General features: G+C 61.2%; 1 protein-coding gene across 9 annotated transcripts in view; it reads left to right on the forward strand.

The window, feature by feature from the left end:
* Positions 1 to 27,123, forward strand: part of SEMA4D (semaphorin 4D) — a 97,311-nt gene that overhangs the window by 29,941 nt on the left and 40,247 nt on the right. For 3 of the 9 annotated variants that reach the window (XM_072952658.1, XM_072952657.1, XM_072952664.1), the window contains exon 2: positions 1,040 to 1,111. The exons of 1 other annotated variant lie outside the window; for it this stretch is intronic. The gene's annotated coding sequence lies outside the window, so the exon portion shown is untranslated. Of the gene's footprint in view, positions 1 to 1,039; positions 1,112 to 19,772; positions 20,382 to 21,320; positions 21,455 to 27,123 lie in introns of those variants that run through there. 5 more of the 9 variants (XM_072952660.1, XM_072952661.1, XM_072952665.1 and 2 more) reach the window with 3 other exon arrangements.

The following is a 27,123-nucleotide window of genomic DNA, read 5'->3' on the forward strand; positions in this document are numbered from 1 at the left end:
TCTCGCGCTGCCCCGGGTGAGCGGGGGCTTCTGTCTTGTCCGACTCACGTGCAGGGGGCCCTTTCGGGGTCACAGAGGGAGGTCCACCACCGATCGCAGGGCCAGTGCAGGCAAGGCTGCCGGGCTGAGCTCTGCAGGGAGCGGGTCTGTTGTGGTGGTGGCCGCGCAGCTGCCGGGCTGCGGGCTGCAGCCACCTGGGCCCCGAAACTGCAGCCGGGCCGTCCATCCGGGCCTTTTCCCACGGGGACCTGCTTCCAGGGAAGGTGCGTGGGCTGGGCCGTGACGATGGGAAGGGCGCATTGCATGCAGGAGTGGCTCCAGGGACGGAGGGCCGGCGCGGGGCCGCTGGCCATCAGCAGGATCGCTGCCCGGGGGGCTGGGTGGGGGCTTGGGGCGCCCCCAAGACAAGGCCGGGAGCCTGAGGAAGGAAGGAGCCCTGAGCCTCGGAGCTGGGGGATGCTTCGCAGGCCTGCTCTGCTTTAAGGTTGTTCAGAACCCTCACGAGTTCCGGGACGTTTTTGGCTTCTTCCTTCCTTGTGTTGACTCTCCTCTTCCTCCACCCCCCCCCCTCCTCTTTTCCTGATTTTGGCTTTTACGTCCGTAATATCATGAAACGTAAACATTGTGGAAACATGAAGCTTGAGCAGCAACAGTTCGCTCCCACGTGACCCTGACGGAGGGACCCGCTTGGAAGCTGTGTTGCTGTAACGTCACCATCACTCACCCGTGGCCGGCCAGGCCTGACCCAGCCCCGCTCCCCCGGCACCCCCGGCGTCACACTCAGAGTCCGTGCGCCACGGGGACCCGGGGCAAGGGGGGTGGCCTGGATGGAGTCGGGGTGCAGGCGACACTCTTTGCTCCCGGTTCATTCAGATGCTGCATCTGGTCTCACCTGGCCAGGTGAGCTGCGCCCCGTGACTGAGCCCCGGGGGCCTGTGGAGCATGTGTGTGTGTGTGCGCACGTGCGTAGGAGGGAGGGTGAGGGCTTCTGGCTCACGTTTGCTCTGCTAACACGCCCCCTCTTCTCACTCTGTCTCAGGCTCCGCCGTCAGCAGGCGCTGGGAAGAAGCCGCACCCCGTTGCTGAAATGTTCGACGACACCGATCATCAGGTAGGGGACGACAGCCACCTGCACAGTGTGGTTCTTTTTAGAAGCGGCTCCTGAGCAGGGCCTGTCAGAGGTGGCCAGCCAGTGGCCTCCTCTGCTTGGTGCGCCCGCGGCGGAGGGCGGGCGTGGGAGGGCATCGCTGCCCCGCGTGGCCAGGGCAGGGGAAGGGCTGCGGGGGCCAGGCTGAGGGTGCAGGCCCAGGGATGGCCCAGGGCTCCCCGGCAGGAGGGGGCGGGCCAGGCCGCAGAGGGGCCCGCCGCCCGGTGTCAGCGGGACTGCTGGCTCAGGGCCTCCCGGCGTTCCCTCCGTCGCCGCCCTGGGTGCCGCTCCCCTGCGTGGGCTCACGGCCCGGGTCCTCCATCCTCACTCCCTGGCGGTCAGACCTAAACCGGGGTGTGGAGCTCCGGTTCCTGCTGTGGCCCCGGAGGGGCGGTCTGCAGCTCAGGGGCCGCCCCGGACACGGCTTGAGTTTCCGTCGTGTTTACGTGCTCTGATTGAGCCGGGAGAGAAGAGGCTTCAGAGGGAGCCACCCTGTCTGTTTGGGCCTGAGAATAAGCTTCTAGAAGAGCTAGGAAAGTGAGCGGGAGCCATGCTGGCAGCTCTGGACGCGGCGGGGAGCAGGGCGGCGGGAGGGTCAGGTCCAGCCCTGTCGGGCACCCTGCGACCTGGAGGGGTTGCACGGCCGCTCAGACCCGCAGGTGTCGCTGCGTGTCCCGGACGAGGCCTCCCTTCACGGTCTGTCCAGACGTGCTGGCGTCAGAGGGGGCTTCCAGGAGCGGCTTTTGCGTTCAGCGTGTGGGACGTTCACGTTCCGACTCGGCTGTTCTCAGCGGGGGCGCTCCGGGCTCGGTCCCCGCGCTCCTGGCTCTGCCCTGACTCCGCGGCCCTGGAGCCCACCTCCCCCTGGCCTCACCTTTCACGTTATAAACAGTCCGCCTACAGAAGACGGTTGAAAAGGAAAGGCTGAGGACGATTGAAAAACCGTCTGCAGCTTGCACTGAAGTGAGGGAAACAACTCATTTCAGGATTCAAATGCCAGTTTGAAGTAGCTCACAGGGAACTGTCACATCGGTGGGTTCTTCATGTGAGGGCGCAGCAGGCGTGTCTTTCCGTTGCTGCTGCGGGCCGTCCGTCTGTCCGTCCGTCCGTCTCTGGTGTGAGTCCTGGGATGTGCCGTGAACCAAGCTCAGCCTCCGCGAGGAGCTGCCCGCTGGGATCGCGCGTCCCCCGTGAGAGGAGGACCAGGCGGCCCGGGAGGCCCGGCTTCGAGACGCGGGACCGCAGGGGCTGCTGGGGTGCCCGCCGTGGGGCCCTCGCATGCCCACGGGCTTCCCCGCGTCCTGGAGCAGGCGGGCCCGGCGGCCTCCCAGGGTGGGTTCAGGACGTGGGTGTCTGCCTGGGGGACGATTTTGTGTCTCACCTGCGATACCTTCCCCTTAGACCTGAACTCTTCAATCCCGACGGTCTTGCTTACAGGGAGACCTTGAGTGGAGAGAGCGAGTTACTGTGCGGGCTTGTGCTCTGCTGCAGTCTGGGCGTGCGGTCCCGCGGCCTTAGTCCTAACCAGCCGTGCCGCATGCTGCCCGGGTACCGGGGTGGCCCCCGGAGGTGAGGGGCTCCGCAGTGTGAGATAGGCCTGTCGGCACGAGGGATGCTTTATTTTTAGCAAGTGGCATTCAGCATCTTGCAGAGCTGGGAGTGGCACAGCCGTGGACGTGAGTGACACTGAAACGGGAGCCAATTACTTCTGCAGGTGTCAGAGGCCAGGGAGGGTGTCTTTGGTCTCCTGTGTGCAGCCCTGGGAGGCTGTCACCTGGACAGCCTCCCATCATCGCCCCTAAGGGCATCCAGGTCTCGCGGGTGCTGCTCCAACTCACGGTGAGTGGCCTGAGCTTGATTCTCTGAAGACCGGCCTGAGGGACTGCAACTAACTCGGTAATGTAAAAACGGCACGCGACTGGCTTTACCCTAATGCTGATCCCTGCACGGAATGAGCCCGAACGTGTCCTCTCTAGGCCCACGGGGCAGATTGCATGGCAGGGACAGCAGGCCGCCGACAAGGAGGCACGTTAGAACGGTGTGTCCGAAAGCCACTGTGACACTCCGGAGAGCCTGAGGGCCGGGCCCAGCTCCGCCCAGTCTCTGCTGAGAAGCCGCCCATGGATGCTGGTGCTCCACCTGTCCTGATGAGGATGGCGCTCCGAGGAGCCAGGACCGAGGTGGGCAGAGGGCTGCATCCGGGACCTCCCTCCCTCCCCGCCGCCCATCTGCAGGGTCCCTTTATAGTGACCAGAAGCTTCCAAGCTGTCGGCCACGCCTGGCCGACGTAGTCCAGTGCCGCGGCTGACACCGCACGGGCCGAGGAGGGCTCCATGTGCGGCCGGCATTTCTACATGGCAGGCTGTGAGGACCTGGGGATGTCCTGTCCGTGTCTATGTATTATATGGGGGGTGGTTTCAGGGGGGGGGTTAGATAATTACGTTCATGTATTTATTTTTATTGGAGGTGCTGGGGACCGAACCCGGGACCTCAGGCACGCTGGGCACGTGCTCTTCCCGAGCTGCACCCTCCCCCACGCACGTCGATGGATTAATCATGCGTTGACTCAGTTGTGCTCTGGGTACGTGTTGGGTTAAGTGACACATTCTGTTAACACCCCCCTCAGCTGTTCGCTTTCCCTCGCAGTGTGACTGGTAGGCTCGCCGGAAACTGCGCACATGGCTCCGTGTGCGGCCCGGCAGATGTGTCTGTGGAAGGCACGGGCTGGACCGCTCTGCGGTGCCCTCTGTGTTTGGGTACCCTCCTGTCACCGCCAGCCCGCAGGCTGGGAGGCACAGATGAGGGACAGGAGAATCGGGCTTTGAGGACGCCTTGAAGCCAGCTCTGAGCACTTTGTTTGTGCGTTTCTGCCGACAGTCCCACGGGCCGCCGGGCCTCATCCGGGGAAGGGGATTCCGTGCTCAGAGCGCATTTCCCCGCGCGGGAGCCCACCCTCCGCTTCGGTGAGCGCGCTGCTGCCCCGGAAGGCCCTCCCGGCGCCCTGCTGTCCGGGCGGCCCCTTATCTGGGCTTCTGTCTCCCTGTTTTCTGTGGGTACAGAAATGTGCGGTGCGTCCGGCCTGATCGTCCCCTTCTGGCTGTGTCCTGTGCCCGCTGGCGGGCCTGCTGAGCCTGCGAATCGGCGATGGCTTTGATGAACTGCTGCCGGGGGTCTGGCGGGAGGAGGGACCACCGTCTCCCCCTCTCCCGCCCCTGGAAGTCCTGCTGGCGAGCTGCTGAATGGGGGCTGCCGTTTGAGCAGCTGCGGGGCACGTGGCCGAGTCCGGGAGCGACCTGCAGGCCTTCCCACATCTGGCTGGGCTGTTTATATCCCACAAAGGCCTGTTTTTCTCTGGAAGGAGTGGGCATGTGGCGATGCTGTCATGTGCACGGGTGAAGCCAGTGAAACAAGCTTTTCAGTAAATGGCTTTCTGCTGCGTCCGGCACGTTCTCCTCGCACGCACAGGCCTCGCGGCTCCACACCTGCCCGGCGCTGCTGCGCGTGTGGCCCCTAAGGGGCCCCGCTCCTGCCTCGGGACAGCAGGCCTGGCTCTCCCGCGACACCTGGGGAGGGACAGGTCCCCCGGGGGCCCTCACCCCAATAGTGTTCTTTTTTTTCTAAACTTTTTTTTATTGAGTTATAGTCAGTTTACAACGTGTCAAATTCCCGTGTAGAGCACAATTTCTCAGTTATTCATGAACATACACATATTCATTGCCACATTCCTTTCTCTGTGAGCTACCACAAGATCCTGTGTATATTTCTCTGTGCTACACAGTGGAATCTTGTTTATCTATTCCACATTTTGAAATCCCAGTCTATCCCTTCCCATCCCCCATCCCCTTGGCAACCACAAGTTTGTATTCTATGTCTATGAGTCTCTTTCTGTTTTGTATTTATGTTTTGTTTGCTTTTTTTTTTTTTAGATTCCACATATGAGCAATCTCATATAGTATTTTTCTTTCCCTTTCTGGCTTACTTCACTTAGAATGACTTTCTCCAGGAGCATCCATGTTGCTGCAAATGGCGTTATGTTGTCAGTTTTTATGGCTGAATAGTATTCCATTGTATAAATATACCACCTCTTCTTTATCCAGTCATCTGCTGATGGACATTTAGGCTGTTTCCATGTTTTGGCTATTGTAAATAGTGCTGCTATGAACATTGGAGTGCAGGTGTCATCCTGAAGTAGGGTTCCTTCTGGATACAAGCCCAGGAGTGGGATTCCTGGGTCATATGGTAAGTCTATTCCTAGTCTTTTGAGGAATCTCCACACTGTTTTCCATAGTGGCTGCACCAAACTTCTTTCCCACCAGCAGGGTAGGAGGGTTCCCCTTTCTCCACAGCCTCTCCAGCATTTGTCATTTGTGGAAACCCAACAGTGTTCTGAACTCCTGAGCTGTGCTTGGCACACTCTGGGCACCAGACCTTCCACAGTGGAAAAAGCATTCTAGTTAGGAAGAGGGACCACAGACAGGATCAGTATGTCAGATATGAGGGGGGAGATGGTGGTGGGTGCAAAGAAGAGAAATCAAGCAGAGAACGGGTCCTGAGAGGGCTTTGCTGAGAAGAGGCAATTGGTTAAGAAAAGCCAAGAACTGGGCTGGGTTTGGGGAGGAGTGTTCCAGACAGAGGGAACAGCAGGTGCAAAGGCCCTGAGGCAGAAGTGTGCCTCAGGTGTCGAGGAAGGGCAGGTGGGAGGAGACGAGGTAGGTAGATGGTGAGCTTATCAACACTCAGGGATGCTGAGATGGGAGCCCTGGGAGCTGAGGGTTTGGATGGGACTGCAGGGCTTCTGGGGAGAGTGGACCCCGGGGGGTAGGACAGGGTACCCTGTTAGGTGGCTGTGAGGTGAACCGGGAAGAGTGGTGGTGGCTTGGGCCAGAGTGTAGCACGGCGGTGGGAGCATGGCCTGACGGGCGTTGATCTGGAGGTGGAGTTGAGGGGACTCGCCGCCAGGTTGGCTCTGGGGTGGGGTGGGTACCGAGGATGCACTGACATTTTGACTGAGCAACTGGAAGGATGGGGGGGTGCACTTCCCCCGGGACCATCTGGGAGGCATCCTCGGGAGGCAGGGAGTGAAGTTTGGGGACACGTGAAGTTGGAGGGGAGGGAGCCCTGGGAGCCTACGCCGGGAGTCAGAAGCCGTCCAGGGAGTGGCCCAAGGGGTGGGGCCAGCTGCAGCTCAGCACCACGTCCTCCCAGGAGTAGACCCCCCTCCATGCGCGCGTCCGTCAGGTGAGGCTGGCCTGTGTGGAGCACCAGGATGGACCCGTGGGGTGAGGTGGCCCTTGATGGGAGACATGGACAGGTGGCTGGACGGGAAGGGAGAGGAAGTGGGTGGTGTGTGGAGATGAGAGTCTCGCCCCGCCGAGCCCCTTGGTGTGCTCTCGGTGGCTGGGCACTGGGGCGTCTGGAGCTGGGGGCGGGAGGGTGGCAGGAGTGTGGGTGAGGCAGAGCCCCCATGCCTGGTGTGGCTGGTCTTTCAGATTCTGCACAGTGTGGTTCGGGGAGCCAGAGGTCGGTTTAGGAAGGAGATCCCTCCCTCTTTTTTTGCAAGCTGCGTACGAACACTCTTCACGCCTTCATCGCCTCATTTTGCTGCCTCGTTGGAAAGGCATGGCTCCCCAGGGTCTTGGATGGTCCGTGCCTTGAGTCAAAGGGGTGCTCATTTTTGCAGGAAGGTTCTGCGGGCAGCAGTGTCCTCAGTAGAATCTGACAGGGGACCAGCTGTGTTTGTTACGGAGTCGAGATCATGTGTCTTTGTCTTCTTGGCCATGTTGGTGGTGGGGAAGGGCGTTAATTACTGACTGGTCGGTGTTCATTATGAATTTGGACCAGGTCCCACTTAGAGCCACTCACTCAGGCTGCAGGGTTGATTTTTTTTGTCCCTTGTAGTAGGCTGAAGAATGACCCCTAAAGACGTCAGATTCCAGTCCCTGGAACCTCTGAGCGTCACCTTACCTAGAAACGGGATCATTGCAGATGTGATTCAGTTAAGAATCTTGCAGTGGGGTGGTGGTCCTGGGTTATCTGGTGGGCCCTCAGTGCCTTCACAGGTGTCCTTATGAGCGGGAGGCAGAGGAGATTGGGAAAGACAAGAGAAGAAGGGGGTGGGAAGATGGAAACAGAGATGAAAGTGATGTGGGTGTGATGGCTAATTTTATTTGTCATCTTGGCAGTGGCATGGGGTGCCCAGGTCCTTGCTCAGACATTCTTCTGGGGGTGTCTGTGAGGGCATTTCTGGATGAGATGAGCATTTGAATCTGTAGATGGAGTAAAGCAGATTGCCCTCCCCTGTGTGGGTGGGCCTCATCCAATCAGTTGAAGGCCTGACTTGAGCAGAAAGGAGGAGGATGGGAGAATTTCTTCTCTCTGCCTGGCTGTCTCTGAGCTGGGACATTGGTCTTCTCCTGCCTTCAGATTCGGACTAGAGATGGAACTGGTGCCATCAGCTCTCCTGGGTCCAGCCTGCCAACTGCTGATCTCAGGGCTCGGCAACCCTCATGATCACGTGATCTGATTCATTATAATAAATCTCTTGCTCTGCATACACACATCCTATTGATTCTGTTCCCCTGGGGACGCTGACTAATACAGTGGCCACAAACCAAGGAGTGCCAGAAGCCACCAGAAGCTGGAAGAGGCGAGGAAGGGTTCTCTCCTAGAGCCTCCGGAGGGAGCTCGGCCCTGCTGACACCGCACTTCAGCCCAGTGAAACTGACTGCAGACTTCTGGCCTCCAGAACCGTGAGAGCATAGATTTCTGTTGTTCTAAGCCACCCGGTTTATGGTCATTTGTTAGCCCTGCCGCAGGAAAAGAACACAGCCGGTGTCAACAGTGCTACCGTAAATACCCCGGCCACACACACGGGGCTGTCATTCAGGCGTGGACTTCAGGGAGTGGCCCTGCCGGTCAGGGTGTGTGTCTCATTGTCCTGTAGATCGTGCCGGATCACTTTCCAAAGCAGATCGGGCAGCCCGCCTCTCTTCCCTGTCGGGACGTGTGCGTGCCCTGACCCCGCACGCTGCCGGCAGTGGGCGCGAGCATCCTTCTGGTGTTGGGATCTGAGAGGGCGGGGCTGCGGCTCTGACCCGTGTCCTCTTGCATCTGGTGAGTGTGGCGTCTGTGCTCGGCGCCCCGCGGTTTGCTCTGCTCCGTCTGTGAATTGCCCGTTTGTGCTCTGTGCCCGTGCCGCTCGCAGGCTGTCTCTCCCTCCCTCGTCCATCTGAGGGGCTGCTCATTTGTGCCAGATGTTGATCCTGTTCTGCCTTGAAAGCATTTATTCCCAGATGTTATTGGCTAATTACGTTTATGAACGTGCCATCTGTCCCGGGGTTAAATCTCTCTTCTCGTCTGTGACTTCTAGGGAGCCCTGTTTGTTAGGGAGGTTCCATGGCTGTCTCTTGATTTCCTGCAGACGTTTTACTGTTCCGCGTACAAATTCTGCTCTTGAGCATGTCTGAAATGCTTGTGCTTCGTGGAGGAAGGTGCCTGAGAAAGGGGCGTCTGGGCTAGTTTCCTTCCAGCGTGCTGGAGCCCGCTCTTCGGCAGTCCACGCCTTGACCAATGGCTTGAACTTCAGCTCTGTGCTGTGCTGTGGTCTTGTGTCAGCTGGCTCCTCCCTGCAGCGGTCCTCCATTCCGTCCCACTGACCCGTTTGTCTTCCACAGGCCAGCATCACGTGGGTGGCAGCTGTATGGGGAGTGTATTTGGTGTCCACGTTTACGTGTGTCTCGTGGCTCCGGGGCAGAGGAAGATTTGGGTGGATGGATGAGGGAGCCGGGGGCAGGAAGTTCTGGTGGAGGTTGGAGGGAGGTGTCAGGTGAAAAAGGATCCCAAGACCATCATGTTAGGTAAAATGACTCCTCTGTGCATGCGGAATCTGGGAAGGTTTTTCAGCAGGTGAAGTAGTGGCGTCCAAGGAGGAAGGCGCTGAACAGAGAACAAGCTTATCGTGGGGGGACTGAAAAGACAGCACGTTGCGCTGGCTCTGCCGTTGTGTCGGGGACTTGCCGGGGCGTGGGTCTTCGCATGGCTTTGCACACGGCAGGGTGCATGTGCCCTTGGCCTGCGCGCCAGGCACCCCGTGTCTGACGGCTGCCCTCAGGCGCTCACACCTGGGTGCTGATTCAGGCCCTCTGGGCAGCAGCGCCCTATGTCCCCCAGATGCCTTCTGGCTCCCCAGAAGCCCCCTGTGCTCCCCCACATGCCCTCTGTGCCCAGGTTTCCACTGTGCTGCCCGAGCTGGACCGGCCCCGCCCCCGCACGGCAGGTGGGGCTGTGCCTTGAGCTCCGTGCACCTCACCCCACACAGGACTGACCGCTGACAGACTCACATGAGGAAGCTGGGCCAGAGGAGGTGGGCATGGGTGCCGCAGGCACGGGGCCGTCCTGTCACTCTGTGCCCCGCAGAGTCCTCCTCGGGCGGCTGCTGGCAGCCCAGCCGGCTTCACGGGTGGCAGCCATGGGCGGGTGGGGTTCGGGATGCGTTCTGCAGGGCAGGCTCGTTTGGTCCCCAGACACCTGTTTGACTGGAGGCCCTGCAGGAATAGCCGGACCGCACATGTCTGCTCTGCGGTCCGTGGACCGTGAACTGGGAGCCTCCCTGGGGGAGGAGGTTGGGGAGCAGGCCAGGTGGGGAGGAGGGCGGAGGACGGGGAGCAGCTGGTGCTGCCGCAGGGGAGGGGTCTGCCCACGGTGAGGCATGTTCCTCCTGGGTGACGCAGGTCCTCTAGACGTGGGGTTTGGCTGCTTGTGACAGGCTGTGCTTGGTCTTGTGTCAGCTGGGGTTTGCAGACGGTCCTAGCAGACTGCGGGCTGGGTGTGCCCTGGTGCACGTGGACCAGGTCCCAGCACTGACCCAGGGTCCATGCCTGGTGGTCTGACCTGCTCCCTTTACTGGGAAGGGGTGAGAGGGCGGGCTGAGGACCAGGCCGTGCTGGGCCTTCATGGGCCATAGCCCCCCATGAGTGGGTTTTGACAGGAGAGCTTGGGGGGGGTGGGGGCAGTGCTGATTCCTTGCCAGCTGCTAGGTTGTGATGTGAAAAGCCTGCGGATGTGAAAATCATTTGTCTTCCCAAATTTTACCTTGGACTCCGTCTTCCAGCCAGCAGAGTAGGTGCCCTGGCCAGGCAGCTGCTTCTGATGTTGCAGGTCATGCTGGCCCCTGTCCCCACCCTGCTGCAAGCGCCCCACTCCTCTGGGATTCGGCAGGCACTTGGCATCCTTGTAATTCCTCACACGCTGCTGTGGCCCGCGAGATGGACAGTGTTCCTTGCAGACACGTTCACATTTAACAGACACCAGGAATTTGGAAGCGTGGAGCCACTCCATCCGTGTCAGTCAGAGCCCAGAGGCGGTGGTCAGCACGGGTGGGGAGGACACGTGACAGGCTCCTGGTGCCCTGGCCGGGGAGGGGGCGTCAGTGAGGTGCCAGGTGAGCTGCGTGTCCAGTGGGAAAGAGAGGCATTGAAACAGCCGTGGGCCGAGTGCCCCGGGCGGCACCTCGGTCACCCCGCAGCCGCCTCCTCCCTGCCGTCCTGGGTGACGGCCCCCTGTGAGGGTGGGCACGGCCAGCACCCCCGGCCAGACCCCAGCCCGCTGTCCTGGCCGTGGGGCCCGGTGCTGCGCTGCACGGTTGGACGGGATTGCAGTGGAAACAGGAAGCGCTGGGCTGGTGTCGAGGCTGAAGTGGCGAGAGGGACCCAGGGGTCGTGCGTGCAGGAAGCAGCCAGGACTGCGAGTCGGCCGAGGGGGCCGTCTGGGAGAAGGAGCCTGCGGGGCTGGGGGGTGGGTGTGGTGCCCTCCCACCCCCCCCTCCGCCTCTGGGCTCCCTGCGCCCCTCTTCATGGCCGGGCGTCCTGACACGGCCTGGCTCCAGGCGCTGTGGCCAGAGCCCAGGGGCGGCCTTTTGGTGTCCGTGCTCCGGCCACGTCTCTTCTGGTTGTGGCCGTAATGCGCTGGGCAGTGGAGTCAGGACCTGTGGGTTCTCTGCCTGGAAACTCTCGTTTCCCTCAACTGGATGATGGCCCGTCCACCACGCATTCCCCCTGAGAAGCCCCCAGCATGGCCAGTCCGCTGCACAGACCCCCTGAGAGCCCCCGTGGTGGTCTGTCCACCGTGGCCTCCTTTTTCCTGAGTGACCAGGGCCATGTCACCCAGAGGGGCCTAGGCTGCATCTGCAGGTGCACCGACAGGAGAATTGTCACGTGCTGCCCTCGTGGGCTAAACATGGCTGAGTTAATGCTTAAAAGTGATGCTAAGATGCCGTGAGCCTGAAGGTGCGTCGGTTGGTTTTCATTTGGCTGGAGTTCGTGCGGTGGGTTCTCTGCTGCCTTTTTGGTGAAGGTGCACGTATCTGTAAATAGGTTTTTAAAAATAGACATTTCTCTCGCGTTTCGCCGTAAACCGCGTTGACCTGTCGGGGCCTCCGGGGCCTGAGGTCCGGGGCGGCAGCGAAGGTCTTGAGGTCCGTCTGCTGAGCTCATGCTGACTGGAGGAGCACCTTTGCAAGGGAGATGGGTTCAGGTGTTGCGCCTCATTGTTCATGGATGGCAAGGGCTGCTGTTTGAAACCCTCAGCCTCTGTTTGGTGCCTTACTCTTCCGGTGAAAGCTTTAATCACGGAAGAAAAGCGTTGCCCCGAGTGTCGGCGTTTCTTTTAATGCTGCTGCCGCTTTAAGGAGACTTCCTCCGGAGCTGTCTGTCTTCACAGGCGGTTTACAGACCAGCGTGGTTTCCACTCTCGGCAGCCAGACCTTAAAGGACGCAAAGAAACTGTCTTACTCAGAACAGACCGCTCACATTGTATACATCTATCAAAACAGCCTAAAATTGTGAAGCATACAGCAGGCTTTCTAAAAGGCTTAAAATACGCAAGTTGTACATAATTCTAGTCAATGAGTGTGAAGAATACTGCAGTGCATTGCCTCCAAGTGTCTTTAAAGCCAGAGCGTCCTTGTCTCTCGTGAACAACGGGTGAATGTTTTCGTGATGCCGGTTTGACCGGAGCGGCTTTTAACTCAAGGTGGGACGGATTAATGTCTTCCCTAATTTCAGGAGCCCAGCTTTGTCAGTAGCTCAGGTCGCAGTCACCCGCTCCACCGGCCGTGTCGTCAAGCAGACCTTCTTGGGCTTCTGATGAGAGCCGACCCGCGGCCCTAGGAGGTTCTGGAAGTCCTCCCCGGGCGTCCCCACTGAGCCCACGTGAGCTCCAGCCGTGGACGTCCCGCCTCCTCCTTCTTGTCTCCAAGCCCAGTGCTCAGGGTGTCGTCACCCAAGGCTCCGAGGGAGGGGAAGGTGCGAGAGGTCAGTGGGACAGGTGCCTGGGGTCAGGTGTGTCCGCTCCTCGCAGAGTCTGCCTGCCTCGCTCCTTGTCACCACCTCACCGCGTCTCATGCAGATTGACGCCCTCCCACTGCCTCTGCGGGTCGCTAGGAACCGTCCAGTTAGAAGGAGTGAAGAGCATGGTGCTGGCAGCGGCCTGGGCGCTGGCTGTTCCAGCAGGTGGGGTGGAGCTGGACCTGGGTTGCTGTGTTTAAGGGATGTCAGGGTTGAGCTCTGGGACCGAGCAAGTTTCTGTGCTGCTGGAGCGGGGACCTCTGTCTGTCACGTGGGTGCGGCCAGTCCCTGTCCGGCTTATGACTGAGACTTAGACACTCAGGGTGCGTGGCAGTCACCTGTGCCCAAGCCACGTCCCAGCTTCCGTCATCACTGGACCTGTCAGCCAGGCCTCCAGCCTAGTGACCGTGCAACCAGAGGTGGACACCGGGAGTCCGCGCCCATTGTGGATGGCACACGTGGGTTAGCGCCCGCTGTCACCAGGCGCCGCGGCGTCCCAGGCCGGAGAGCCTGGATCGCACTTGGGAACCGTTGAGCTGCAGGTGCTGCTGCCTGTGGGGAGGGGAGGTTGGGGCTGGGGAGCTGGGTGCCGGTCGGAGGCCGTGTCTGGGAGGCTGAGCCCGTGCTGTCAGACTCGGGCCCTGCAGGGCGGCTCGGTGCCCCTGCCCCACCACCCCTCATGGACGCTGAGTGACGGTCCCTGGGTTAGGCCCGCTGGCGGGCAGTGTCAGGAGGCAGAAGAGACGCCCCTTGGCCTGCACGGCTTTCCGCGTTTGTCTCGCTCGCACCACCTCCCCATTCACCCTCACCACCTCCCCTTTCGCCCTCACCACCACCACGGCCACCGCGACCAGATGCTCCGACTCTCCCTGTTTCCAAGGCTGGACCCTGACACCCGGAGGGGCCGAGGGGCTTGCCCAGGACCCTGCAGGAGAGCCTGGAGGAGGGGCAGCCCCCGTCCTCGTCCCGGAGCCCTGAGGCCGTCGGCGACCGCGTGGCCGGGCCTGTGTGACCCCCGGGCACCGAGGGGCCCGCCCCGGGCAGGAGCCCTCCTCCCTCCCCGCCCGGCTCTAAGGCGCCTTTCTCCTCCGGGGACCGGGGCTCCTCGGCCTGCCCCGCGCCGCTGAATGAGCCCACACAGGAGAACAGGCGGGCCCACATCGCGCACAGCCGGCCATTGAAAGGGACAGAATGGGGCCGGCGTGTCCCACGGCCCGAGGGAGGCTCACTGCGGGGCCTTGTGCAGCGGCTGAACGGCGCCTTGTTGTGGCCCAAGGGGGCCCAGCTGCCCGGGGCCTGTCCCAGGGCCCCACCCAGGCTGCGCCCTGGAGACCCCGCGGTGGCAGGCCCGGCGCCCTCGGCAGCAGAGCTCCCCGTGGGGATGGGGCGGCCGAGCCACACCGTGTCCTGAGCGCTGTCCCCTCCGTGGGGTCAGGGAGCCGGCTGGCGCGCGCTTCCCCGGAGAGGTGAGGCCAGCTGGGCCGGGAGGCAGGGGCTTGGCTCTTTAGGGTTTGCTGCCAAGAGGCCCAGCATTTTCTCTTTCTCTTTCCAGATGGCACGGCTTGTTCGTTTCCACTAGAAAAATCCAGAAGGGTTTGTAAACTGCTGGGTGGGAGAATGTGCAAGGTCGGAGCTGGATTTCTGTTCTGAGTGCCTGACCTGCGTGACCTCGTTTAATCCTCTGGCTCATGGGGATGGCGTACCACCGTCCCCGTTTCATTGGTGAGGGGGCTGTGAACAGTGAGGCTGGGCACCTGGTGCCTCCCAGCATTTTCTTGTTATTCGTGTAGAGGGGGTTTGTTTTCCCAGTTCTCAGGGCTCGGGTGAGTGGGAGCAGCTTGAGTTAGCAGGCAGGCGTCCTCCTCTCCCCTGACCCGAGTGACCGAGGCCTGCGTGACCGGCCACCCTTCACGAGGACCAGAGGACTTTGTCTGTGAGACGTGCATCTGTCTGTCCCGCTGGTCAGCGAGGATCCAGGGCTGAGGCTGCGATGGGGCAGGCGCACCGCTGGCTGGGGGGTGCTCCCCTCTGGTGGGCTGCCTGGGCCGCTGACTCAGGTCCCTGTGGACGTGTCACAGCACACGTGGACACGGGGCTGGACGCGGGGCTAGGGGCGTTTGCCGCCTTCCTGTGTTGTCTGGATTGCTTCGCTCTCTCGGTTTCTCCTTTTCACGTGTGCTTGGTAAGAAGCAGGTGAAGGCATGGGCCCCAGGGGCCCTGCCACCTGCAGGTGTGACCGCGGGGGAAGGGGGTCACCAGGCCGGGCTGTCCAGCGGCTGGCAGCGGGTCGAGTGTGGGTGGAACCTGCAAGACTGGCTTCAAGGCCCCGTGGGGTTTTGCACAAAGAAGCAGACGTAGTTACCATCCAGGGTCTTCCTTCTAACGTTTGTTGACTGAAATAAGTGCCCAGCCTGAAAGTTGAGAGAGATGTTTTCTCTGGCGGGAGGACTGGAGCCGAGACGGCAGCCTCTCAGATGCTCTGAGGCACTGCTCCCAAGAGGTGGGAGGAGCCAGGATGTACAGGAGCTTTTACCACAAAAACCAGCTAGTTGGAACATCAGAAGATTGCTGTTAACTGGAGAAAAGCAGGCATCTCAAGCTGAAGAATTCAGTGCTTCTCTGTGCATGGGAGGGAGCAAATGCCTGGGCTCATTGAAATCGTTCCTTTGACAAGCATCTAGCGAGCCAGGGCCAGGGTCCTGTCCTTTCCCACCCCGAGTCCCCTCAGGGGGCACCGCTGGAGGGGCAGCAGAGGCCCGGCTGCCTGCTTGTCCGCATCCTGAGTCGGCTGATGACTTGAAGGCCACAGCGTTCTTTGTTTACTTACGTAGCTTGCAGTGTTTTTCGTTCACACGTAGTTTTGTCAAGTGAGGTGCACACCAGGCGCCTTGTCCATTAGGACTCAAGTGCGTGAGAGTCAGAGGACCGGGCAGGGCATGTCCCTGGGGGCTGGCCCGGGGGAGACGGCCGGAACCACGCCAGCAACTCGGCTGTGCCTGCTTGAAAAAGTGCCAGCGTTGAGGGGCTGCGTAAAAAGAGACGGCGGCGGGAGAGTGCCCAGGCTGGGAACTGGAGGAGGAATTCCGAGGTTACAATTAACATCGAAATAGGGCTGTGAATGGGGGTGCTTGTAATCCTTCCAAAATTGGGGTAAAATTTGCATCTGAATGGCTTGATTGCCCTGGAATGTGTGGTTTCCTTCTTACTGTCCAGTTCCTATTAACAGTCATTTGCATTTTTATTCAACCAGCATTCTTAAAACTAATGCTACCTTGCTGATTGCCCTAATCCTGACTTTTCCTAGCGTGGATTTCCGAGTTGGCACCGCCCCCACTGTTGGCACCGCCCTCACAGAGCGTGCGGGAGTGGTGCTCTCCCCTCTCAGCCGCCTCCGTCCAGCACGGCACCTGGGTGGACTCTGAGCTCGCAAGTCTCTGGCTAACTCAGCCCTCAGAAGGCAGACGGGTTTTGTTTGGACTTCCCAGGACTAAAAAATTACATCTTAATTACTTTCCAGCATCAAGAAATTGGGAGAACACTTAAAAATCTAGCTTTCTTCTAGGAGATAAATCAGGAGTTGTGCCCATATGGGGCCACATGACCAAGCAGCAGTAGGGGTCTGCAGGAGGCAGAATGACGGTCCCTAAAGATGTCCACATTCTGATCCCTGGAACCTGCGAATATGCTACTTTACGTGGTAAAGAGACTTTGCAGGTGTGACTAAATTAAGGTTTTCGAGATGAGGAAATTATTGTTGTTTATCTGGGCAGGCCCTAAAATGTAATCACACGGTTCTTAATGAAAGAGTCAGGGGGGCAGGGAGAAGAGGAGATGCTATATGCTGACGTAGGAGATGAAAAACTTTTCCTCTACTCTTAGGTTCTGTTTCTGGGGCCTGTGAATTAAACTGACAACAGATTAACAGGGGGAAAGACATACAAAGATGTAATACTGTTACATGCACAGGAGCTTCACACAAAAGAAGTAAAAACCCAAAGAAGCAGTTAGACTTGGGGCTTGTGTATCATATTAACGAAGGGCAGTAAATTGTGAAGTGATAGGACGAAGGTGGGCGGGGTTGGGTTCCTCCGGAGAGTAAACTGTGGGAAGGTGACCAGGAAAAAGGCAGGGTAGATGAAGGATGCTTAGGCAGGCTGTTACACAGACTCATGCCAGTGCCGTCCCCGGTCCACTTTTACAGAGAGATTTACGTGCTGCCTTTGGGCACCTGGAGGCGGGCAGGGCATTCTTATTTCTGATCTCAGGTGCCTGACGCTCCAAATACTCCCTGTGCCAGAGTAGCCTCTTCACTGGCTTTGCAGCGGAGGAATGAGCCACCAGCCGAGGAACGCAGGAGGCCTCTGGAAGCTGGAAAGGGCAAGGTGACAGTTCTCCCCGGAGCTTCCAGAAGGAATGCAGCCAACCCTTGGGTTTTAGCCCAGTGAGTCCCACGTCAGACGTCCGACCTCCAGAACAGTTTGGATAACAAATCCGTGTTGTTTTAAGCCGCCGAGTTCGTGGTGATGTTTCACAGCAGCCATAGGAAAGCGGTGGCGTTCCCTTACGAAGCGGTTTTGGGCTCAGGGGAGGCGAGATGAATGAAGCCCTGCCTGAGCAGCAGAGAAGGTGTGAAATCCAGCGTGGAATTGCAGCACGCAGGCCGGTGGCTTCAGACTTCAGGGGAGAGTCACCTGGGGGCTTACACAGACGTGGCCTGTGGAGATGCAGAGGGTGGGGGGCTGAGAATGTGCCCCCAGGGCGCGGCTGCCGCTGCTGCTGCTGCTGCTGCTGCTGCTGCTGCTGCTGCTGGGCTGGGGGGAGCTTTGTGTCACACCGTCCAGACCACAGGCACTGCTGGGTTAGGGCAGAGGGCAGCTCGGGAGGGGCTGGAGGAGCCGCTGGCTCGCAGAGGGTGGTGGAATTTAACCACGGGAGGGAAGGGGGGGTGTGTGTGTCCGGGGACACATTGTGGGAGGAGTGGCAATCGTGCTGGCGCTCTGCCCTGACCTTGGCTTCGCGGAGAGGGAGCCCCCGCTCGGGGCAGGAGCAGTCAGTGCTGGCCAGGCCGGCCGGGCTTCTCTCTCGTGCAGCATCCTTTCCCGCCCCAGGGACCTGACCAGGGGTGCGCTGTGCATGGGGCACTCATGCATTCGGGGCCAGGCAGGTGGCCGTGGGGCCCAGGTGTGCACGACCGAGAGGATGCAGGACCGTGTGAATGGAGCAGAAGGAGCAAGCAGGGCCCAGAGCCGCCCTGACCGGGGGCCCCATGGCCACCCCCTCCTCGGTGCTCACGGGTGCCCAGCTCTGGGACTTGGGGCCCATCCTTTCCAGCTTATGCTTCTGTGGGGTTCACTGTCTCAGCCCCGCAGTGGGGCCCTGGGTTTCCAGAAGCATCTGCGCATCTATGGATTAGCTCTGTGTCAGTGGCCAGCGGCTTTCTTTCCTTGATGGGTGTTTTTGGCTTGTTCTACCATTTCCTGAACGTTAGAAGGTCTGAGCATTGGGCGGGCACCCCGCTCCCTGCCCCTCCTGTGGGGTTGGGTCTGCGGGATGCTGGACCCTGGACCCTGCAGACTTGGTTCCAGGTGGCAGTGCCCTCTCCGGGGTGGAATTTGACTGTGGCCTCAGCTGTGTGTGTTTGGAAGCCGGGAGGTCAGCGCAGGAACGAGCCTTTGGAAATTGTTACACTTTGCACCAGAGATACTGTTGATAAGGCCCCCTTTCAAGTGAAGACCCATCAATGACGTTCCCCTGTCCCACCCTGAGGGGAATTCTTTTTCCCGATAAACCAGGAGAACTGTGACCCGTCCGGCCTCTTTCTTTCAGCCACAGCGTGGGTGTGTGACTCGCTTGTCAGCTCCAGGGTTCTCAGTCAGCTCTTACTTTATTTAAGAAACACCCACAGACCCCACATCGCGCACACGCCGCACACACGCATCACACACACCATACACACACCTGCATGTTACGCAAGTCACACGCAAACGTGTTCCAGCTGAGCTCAGGTCTCTTCTGGACGTCAGCCTGGGTGTCACCCTGTGTGTGGCTTGGAGATCTTGGTGGGAGGAGGGAGCCTTGGTCCACCAGGTGACCAGCAGCCTCCTGCTCACGTCCTCTCTTCTGGAGTTTCCTGGAGCCTGGCTGTCCAGACCCTGGCCCCTGGCCCCGCCTTGCGCTCAGCGTCCTGGTCACACGGTGGGAGTGGGGCAGCCGTGGACTGGGAACCAGTGGACATGGCACAGGCCTGTCTGACTGTGCAGCCTACGGGCGCCCACTCTTCAGAAGGGCCATTGCGTCTCCCGGCCACGGTCTGGCCCATCGTGGAACGCAGACACTGGAGGCGCCCCCAGCCCGGCTCGCACATGCCAGTGTTGCGTGTGTTCTCTGCCACAGAGGCCCGTGCTGGCGGGTGGGCCCTGGTGGAGGGGCCGAGTCAGCGGGGGCGGAGGCTCTGGAGGGGGAGCGGGCTGCTGGTCTCCAGCGCTGTCTCCGACGCTCCCCGCTACCGCCCAGCCCGCCACCTCTCTCCAGGAGCAGGGGAGCTGTTCTGCCTCCCCTGTGACTCTGTGTCTCGTGGAGAAGAGCCGTGGGAAGGTTGGATGTCAGGGATCCCCAGATGCTGGTGTCTTCTCATTCGCCCCAGCCCGGTGCGCCTCTGAGTGACGCCTCGTTGGCTCACGGCGCCCCGGGGTGCCAGTTGCAGTGCTGGGTGGCGATGGCGCGGCTGTGGGTGGGCACACCTGGGGCACGTTGACCGAATGCCCTCTTCCCTGCCTCGGGATGGAGTAATATTACATCACATGGACAGGTCACATTTTCTGCGTCCGCTCCCCCGTCAGCGGACGCGTGGGATGCTTCCAGCTTCTGGCTTGTGAATAATGCTGCCGTGAACAGGGGTGTGCGAGTGCCCGTGTGAGACCCCACTTCCAGTTCATTGGGGGTAGACGTGGAAGTGGAATTAACAGAGCATGTGGCAGTTCTGGGTTTAACTTCTGAGGAGCCTCCACGTGGTTTCCCACAGCAGCTGCTCCGTTCCACATCCCCCCGTCCCGGTGCACCAGGGTTCCCTGTCTCCATGCCCTGACCAGCACTCCTTTTCTGGGTTTTTGGCAGTAGCCGCCTTGCAGGGAGCACGAGGTGGTTGCTTTTGCTTGCTTTTGCACTTCGTTAAAGCCTCAGTTTGGAACCGCCCCTCATCTTCACGTGGTTATCAGGCATCACTGCAGCAGCAGATCCGTGCCTGTTTTTCGGGATGTGCGAGTCCCCAGAGGGCGTGTCGCGCTTCTTTGATGACCAGGAACTCAGGGGAGAGCACAGAGGAGGCAGAGCTGGGCACCAGCCCACAGTCGTGGGTGTGAGGCCCGTCTGTCCCCGTGCCGGCTCAGACGCAGGCGTGGGCTGGCTGGGGACGCTGCTCCGGGACGCGGTTGAAGAGGACACTGCGCTGACCCTCCTGGGGCCTTTCAGGTTGAGAAGAGTCAGCCAGGCTGTGTTCGGGGCTTTGCTCTCACCCTCCATCCCAGGACCTCTCGTTGCCCTCCGTGGCCCTCGTGTGGGCCAGGATCATGGGGCACCCAGGGGCTCTGCCCGCCTCGGTCTCTGCTCTCGCCCGGCCCCTCGGCCTCTGTGCATGTGGGCGCAGGTGTGATGTGTCCATGCAGACGTGTGTGTGAGGTCCTGGTGTATCTGCACCTGTCGGCCCGGCTTCGTGTTGCTCTCGGAGTCCTTCTGCGGGAGCCCTGGGAGGGGACACAGGCCCTGGAGGGTTCCGGAGACGCGGCAGCGATGGAAAAGCACCCTGTTTGCTCAGGCCCTTCACTTGTCTGAGCAGGACTTAAACTCACCATCCTAACCGGCCACAGAACACCCCAGGGAATTCTAAGGACCTGCAGGTTAGCGGTGGTGACCTGGCGATCCCTGTGTTCGAGGGAGAACTCTCCAGGGAGGGAGCAGCAGGGGAGCCAGGAGGGGCCGGGCTGTGAGCGGACGTGGTGGGGGGCACTCGGTGAGGGGAGCAGAGCCTGGCCAGGCTCTCCTGCCTCCATGAAGGGGAACTGGACCCTGGAATGGGCAGGACCGTGGAGGGAAGCCCTGGCCGCCAAGGCCTTAGGGCTGCGCTGGGTGGCGTGGGCTGTGCGTTCCAGGCTTCCCACTTCCGGGCTCCCCTGTCCTGGGCGCCCCACTCGGCCCCGCGGGCTTTCTCTCGGTTTCGCGTTCTCGTTGCTGCCAGTAGGAGAGGATGCCGGAGGGTGTCCACTTCCATGTCTCGGTCGGCGTCCCAGGGCTCTCGCCGAGTCGGGCATGACTTCACCCCCTGTTAACAGCCTCTCCCCTCGGATGTGGGCGCCCAGGTCCCCCCGGGTCCCGTCCTGGCTCTCCAGGTGTGGGCAGCGCTGCCCAGAGGAGCATGGGGAGCTGCCCAGTTGGCAGTGGCCGCGCTCCGCTGGCCCTGCGCCCTGATCCTGTTTTGTTCGTGCGGAGCCCGCGGGCATTTGCACCTGGGCCCTTGTGTGAACATCGACTGGGGCTTCCATGCCCCCAGACTGCAGGTGTCATGGGACTGGGGGCCAGGGGCCTCTCACAGGGCCGAGCCGCCGTGGGCCCCGGTGGGTGGGGCGGAGGCGCGGCGGAGCTGGGCGTGGCCAGGCCGGGGGGCGCGGCCCGTGCCAGTCCCTCTCCCATTATGGACTCTAATGGCCCCTCCTCTCTTCAGAGGCGCACACTCCAGCCACTTAAAAACTTGCTGATCTGATGGCAGCCGCATCCTACACTGGTGAGGGCCATCTGATTTATGTTCTCGGAGAGACAGCATTCTCACTGAGAGCCGCGGCTGACTCATCCCGGAGACCGAGTGATTTAGAGGTGCATCAGCAAAGTGGTTGCCGCGCGGGTGCGGGCCTCCGAGGCGGCTGGCAGCCCTGGGCACTGCTGTCCCTGCACGCACCTCACTCTCGGGGCACAGGAGGTAACGAGTGGGAGCCAGGGGCACAGCGTGGCCGGGACGCGGTGTGGGCACCAGGAAGGCAGCGCAGTCCCCAGGTGCCCCGGCGGGGCCAGGGGACGCCTCTCCGGCCTGGCCTTGGCTTTCGCTGGCGGCCCCTGTGCAGCCCCAGTGCCCTCCGCCCTGCCGTGGGCCTTCTTACTCTCTCTGCTTAGGAATGTGACGTCGGGTCGCTGCGTGAGTCAGTTGCCCACGTCAGCAGCTCTTGTCCCCAGGTGTCCTCAGGTGAGCAGGTGTCGCCCTGCAGGGTGAGGCCTTTTAGGACAAGACGTGAGAGTCACAGGCAGAGACGAGAGCTGCTCGGAGGTGCAGAGGAGAAGTGGGTTCCTTCTGTGCCAAGGACGAGCGCTCTCCCTCTCCGACCAGTTTCTTTGGGGAAAGGTTGCAGAAAAAGCAAAATGGGAAACTTGGCAGAGCTGGCGTTTCTTAGCAGGACAAGGCAGCTGCCTTGTGACAGTCTCGTCAGAGGCTCAGCAGAGGGCCCAGGCCGCTCTGCGGGAGGTTTTGGTGTCATCACCAGACGTCAGTGAGACGGTGCTGACGCTGTGTGTCGTCGGCAGCCCACGCACTTTTTGAGGCCAGCTCCGTCTCACAGCTCAGGGCGGGCGCAGCTGACCTGGAGTCCCACAGCTGGTGCGGGGACCCAGAGCTGGAACGCAGGCCGCTGGGCCCAGCACCCAGACTGGTTCTTAGCTCTCTGGGGGATAAAGGGACGGGGCAGAGCAGCAAAGATGTGGAGCTGAATGAGGTGGGACGCCGGGAGAGAGGGGCTTGAGTAACTGGAGTTGCACTGCAGACTCAGAGGTTCGGGTCCCGGTCTGAGGGCTAGGGTATGGCCCTGAGGATGGCAGGACTGCACTCCTGGGGGGACTCAGGGCCACCCTTGTCTTTGCTGTGGGGTGGCCTAGGGGCAGAAAGGCAGAGAATCTGGAGAAACTGCTGTTGTTTGGAAATGACATGATTGTTTTGTAAGAAAGATACAAAAAACAATGCGTTTTCCAATGTAAAAAATCGGAAGATACAGAGAAGCCCCAGGAAGACACCAAAGGTGGCCTGGAAGGCCCCTGCCCGGAGCTGAGCTCCGCCGGCACCTGGCCCCCTCCTGTGCCCAGGATGGTCACGGCCCGCCTGCCTGGTGCCCCGGCTCTGAGGCAGGTCCGCTGGGCCCCGGTGAGCTCGCCCGTGGAAGCGGGTGGTGCTGCCCTGTTGGGACTGGGGGTGTTTGGAGCGGTGACGCCTGCACCTAGGAGGGCGGGAGCCTTCACGGCTTTTTATTCCCTACATGAACGAGCTCACATTTAAGTGCTGTTTTACCATCTCCTCTTTGCATCGTATAAGACACTGTGTCCATCCGTGCTCGTCAGTAAGCACTGGCCTGACGGTCATGCCGCCTGCCGAGCGGCCTGCAGTGTCATCATTTATTCAGCCAGTCCCTGATGAGCGGGCATTCAGATGATAAGGTTTTACTTTCGTTAAAGTGGCGTGGGGTGAGCACCCCGGCTGGCATCCTTTTGAACTTGTGGGATTGCTGCGTCCGAGGAAAGAAGCGTGGCAGGGCCTGCCAGACGCCTCCAGAGGGCCGGGTCGGGCTCCGCCCTCCCCAGTAAGCAGTGCCTTTTGTGGGGTGGGGGGGCTCTCTTGGCCCGGGGGCCACGCTGCTGGCCAGGTGCCAGCCCCGCCTCGGGGAGGCTTCGCAGCTGGATAGCAGGCACCCCCAGGAAGGCAGGAAGTTGCTTCCCACCGAAGACTGAGGGGCCCATAAGCCACTGACTGTTGGTTCAATGCAGGGATGTGTTTGGAGGCGGGGAAGGGAGGGCTGCCCAGTGTGGTTCTCCTCTGCTTTTTGGGACCAAAGAGAGATGGCCCCTGGGACCTCACAAAGGCGTGGGGGGAGCCGGGGCAGGCCGGGCAAGCTGGGGCAGGTGCTTCAGATTTCTACAAGTCGGGAACGTATTATGAAAAAACCTTCCGGTTCTGAAATTTTGTGATGGGTGGCCTCACACTGAGTAATTCCCTTCCCTGTGGCTGAAGTGTTTCTAGAAACTTGTGCCTCCTGTGGCGGCTCCGGGTGGACTTGCCATCCCACGCCTGGAGCCTGTCCTGGGCAGCCGGGCGTGACTGCCTCCCTCTGCAGAGCCGCCCGCTGGGCACTGCCCTCTGACCACAGGTCGGGGTGAAGCAGCCACTCTGCAGACGTCTTTGCCAAAGTTTTGCAGCTACAGAGTTTGTGATGAGGCTGTACCACCACGTGAATCTTCAGAATGTCCCGTCTGAGACAGTTTGACGTTGAACAGAAGCCACATTCTTCTGAGCATGAAACTGGTCTGTCCTCGTTCGCTGTGAGGACTGCAGCTCGTGGGGACCATTTCATTTCGCTCATACCTTTGTATGAAGCCAGCAGGGCACGAGGAGGGGCGTGCATGCCTGCCCGACCTGATGAGCAAACTGCATTTATCTGGAAAGGGCGTGCTTCCCGGCCTTCCCTGGGGGAAGGCATCTCCTGGAGGCCGGGACACACGGGTGGCCCATGTGCAGCCATCCTCGGTCAGAACCACCTTTTACAAAGTGTCCACTGGACTCCTAACGTGGAACAAGTTGAGATTTTGACGGGAAACTGGATTTAAAGGAGCCCGGTTAGGTGTGTTTGCCAACTCGATGTGGGCCGCCCGGGTTAGGGTCTGCCACATGGGGGTGGGAGAACCTGGCTTTCCACACCTGAGGACTGGCGAGGTGGTGTCGGGGGCAGGCCGGGGGTCAGACGCCGGGTTTCGGACACAGACCCCCCTGCTCAGCACTGACTTGGCTTCTGGAAGTTTCCACGCCTCAGCGTTAGTGTTCTCATCTGGGAAGCAGAGATTAGGGTGGCGGTGGCCGCTGGAAGGATCCCTGTGAGATGTCGGCACACTCCTGGGGTCACAGGTGACCTGACTCACTCTCTTCCCGGCCCCGGGAGGGCCCCTGTGGTGGCGCTGGGGCAGTCAGTGCCCCCTCAGGCGTCTCCGCGGCCTCTCACAGGTAGAGTGAGGCTGCGACTGAAGGTAACCAGAGGGGGCGGAGGTGACCACTGGCAGGAGAGGGGTCCCGCTGGGTGGGAGGGGCTGCCTCCAGTCCCACTCAGGTGGTCAGGTGCCTGGTGACCGCTGCCGGGGAAGGCTGCTGGTGCCCTGGGACACACTGCCTCCTAGGCCTGAGATAGATGACTTCTGCCCAGGGGCCCCTCCCCAGCCCTCCCTGGGCTGCGCGCCAGCTTCCAGACCCAGACCCAAGGTCAGAGACTGGGGTGAGAATTCCGCTTTTCCTGGCGCCCCCACAGCCGGCCGGGAGTTGGAGCTCGTTTTCTGCTTCTCCGGGAGCACCTCCTCCCTGGGGACGCCCATCACCCCACACCTGGAGGTAGGGCTGGTGTGAGTGTGATCGGGGTCCCTGCTCGGGGGGATCAGAGTCCTGTCCTGCTGGAGGTGGAGGCGGAGGGCAGGGCAGGGCTGAGCGCTGTCTGTGCCTCAGTTTCCTCCTGCCTGAAGTGCAGGGCCGGGGCCGGGGCCCTGGGGGCCCTGGAGTTTCCCAGACTTGACGTTTGTGCAGCTCTGAGAGCCGTGCCTGGCGTCTGGCCAAGGACGCCCACTCCTCTGCTGCCCAGAGCCCACCTGGGTGGACGTAGGTGTGGCTGGCCCCCGTGGCTGTGCCCAGACTTGACCCTCAGCAGGTGCTCACAGACCTGCGTGTGTCCCTCACTGTGTCCAGCACGCAGTGACGCAGGTGTCCCCAGCAGGGACATGACTGGGTGACCCTGACTGTGGAGCCCAAGGGGAAGCTGTGGCGGTGGGGGCGGCACCGTCCAGTGACCTCCGGGAGCATAAGGAAGTGGTGCCCACACCTCCCAGGGGCATCTGTCTAGACCACGTCCTTCTGTGTGGTCACAGAGAAAACGGAAGTGCCCGTGTGAGGCCTGGCCCGCAGGCCAGCGAAGGACCCGTTCCCAGGACCAGGGACCAGGGACCAGGCCCGTTTGTGTGAGGTCAGCCCGCCGGGCGCGCTCTCCCACCCCGAGGGACCAGACGAACTGCCTGCCAGGCCCCCCTCAGGTGAACGTTTGCCCCCTAAGGGTTCAGCTCGGGGTCCCGAGGTGACGAGTCAGGTGGAGACCATCCCTGGCAGGGCCCTCCCGGGGGACGGCGGTCATCAGGGAAAGGCCAGTCCTGCGCTGCTCGTGGCGCCTGCCCAGGCGTGGGGCAGTGCTGGCAGGCGAGGAAAGTACCTTGTGCCGTCGTGACGGAGCCCGGGTGTCCTGGCCCAAGGCGACCCCCACAGGGCCGCGGTGGCAGGACCCCGGTGGGGGTGGGGGTGGAGCAGGTGGCCTAGTTTATGTGGTGTAAGAACGTTCTAGAACGGCTTTCAGGTTTTCCAGTTGATTTTGTTTGCCATAGTTTGAGGGGATCGACCTCCTGACTCAAGACACCCCCACCTCCGTCCTCATGTCACCCCTGACCCGTCTCCCCATCCCCGCATCGCCCCTGACCCGCCGCCTCCGTCCCCGCGTCGCCCCTGACCCGCCCCCTCCGTCCCCGCGTCGCCCCTGACCCGCCCCCTCCGTCCCCGCGTCGCCCCTGACCCGCTCTTAGCAGTGGTCCCAGAGGGGCGAGGCCTCCTGGGGCTGCAGGAGACAGAGCAGGGCTGGTTCTCCCCTCGGCTGGCGTCCTCCACCTGGAAGATGACGGCATGATGACGATGCACCAGCTGCCACTTGTGCGTGTGTCACATGTTCTGAGTCACCCAGAAGGTGACGCAGGACTCGGACGGGACCACCCCTCCCGCCGTGGGACTATGAGCACTGGGGGAACAGCCCCCTTGGGCCCTGGGACCGCTAGGCTGGGCTCCGGGGCAGACTGCGGTTTCACAGAGCCGGGTCTGGCCCGCAGGGGCTCGTGGCACGTGGCTGGTCTCCTCACCACGTGGAGGCCGCGGGGTGAATTCCTGGACTGTGGGGTGTGGGTGCGGTCACTTCAGATGCGTCGCTGCGACGTGGGCGTCACTTCACACGGGGAGTTTTAGCAGAGGTGATGGCCAGGCTCCGTCGTGCCGTCTGGGCGGACGCGGGCATTTGATTTTTCCAGTACGGCCGTCTCGCTGGGTTACACGTCCTTCTGACCTTGCCCGCGGCTTCTGCCCACCTGGGGTCAGACAGACAGGGACCCCTCGGTCCCCCGTTGACCAGCTGTGGGCTGGTGTGGTCGGAACATGGTTCAGAGGCAGCAGAATCTCAGAGTAATGGCCTTTGCTGCCAGGTGCTCGGCTGAGGCCAGGGCTGGGCTGGCGTTCCTGGACGTGCCCTCGGAGGGCTGTGGAAGCCGGCAGTCAGGGGCTTGTGCGTGCAGCGTGTGCTCAGCAGTGAACAGCTGGGGGCCCACCGTCATGACCAGGGTGGAGCTGGGCCTGTGATGGCGGGATGGTGACTGTTCCTTTGCGTCCTGCCAGAGTGAGGTGGCCTGGGCCCCTCCCAGCGCTTTTGCTGGAGCGTGTGGCTTCCCAGCTGGGTTTTGCCAAGCTGGGGGGGAAGGCCATGTCCAGGGAGGGCGGCCGGGTAAAAAGGAAAGGCCTGGCGGTGGCCCTGGCCCTTGCCGACTCGAGTTAGTTGC

The sequence above is a fragment of the Vicugna pacos genome, chromosome 31 (assembly GCF_048564905.1).
Source record: "Vicugna pacos chromosome 31, VicPac4, whole genome shotgun sequence".
NCBI classification, from domain to species: Eukaryota; Metazoa; Chordata; class Mammalia; order Artiodactyla; family Camelidae; genus Vicugna; species Vicugna pacos.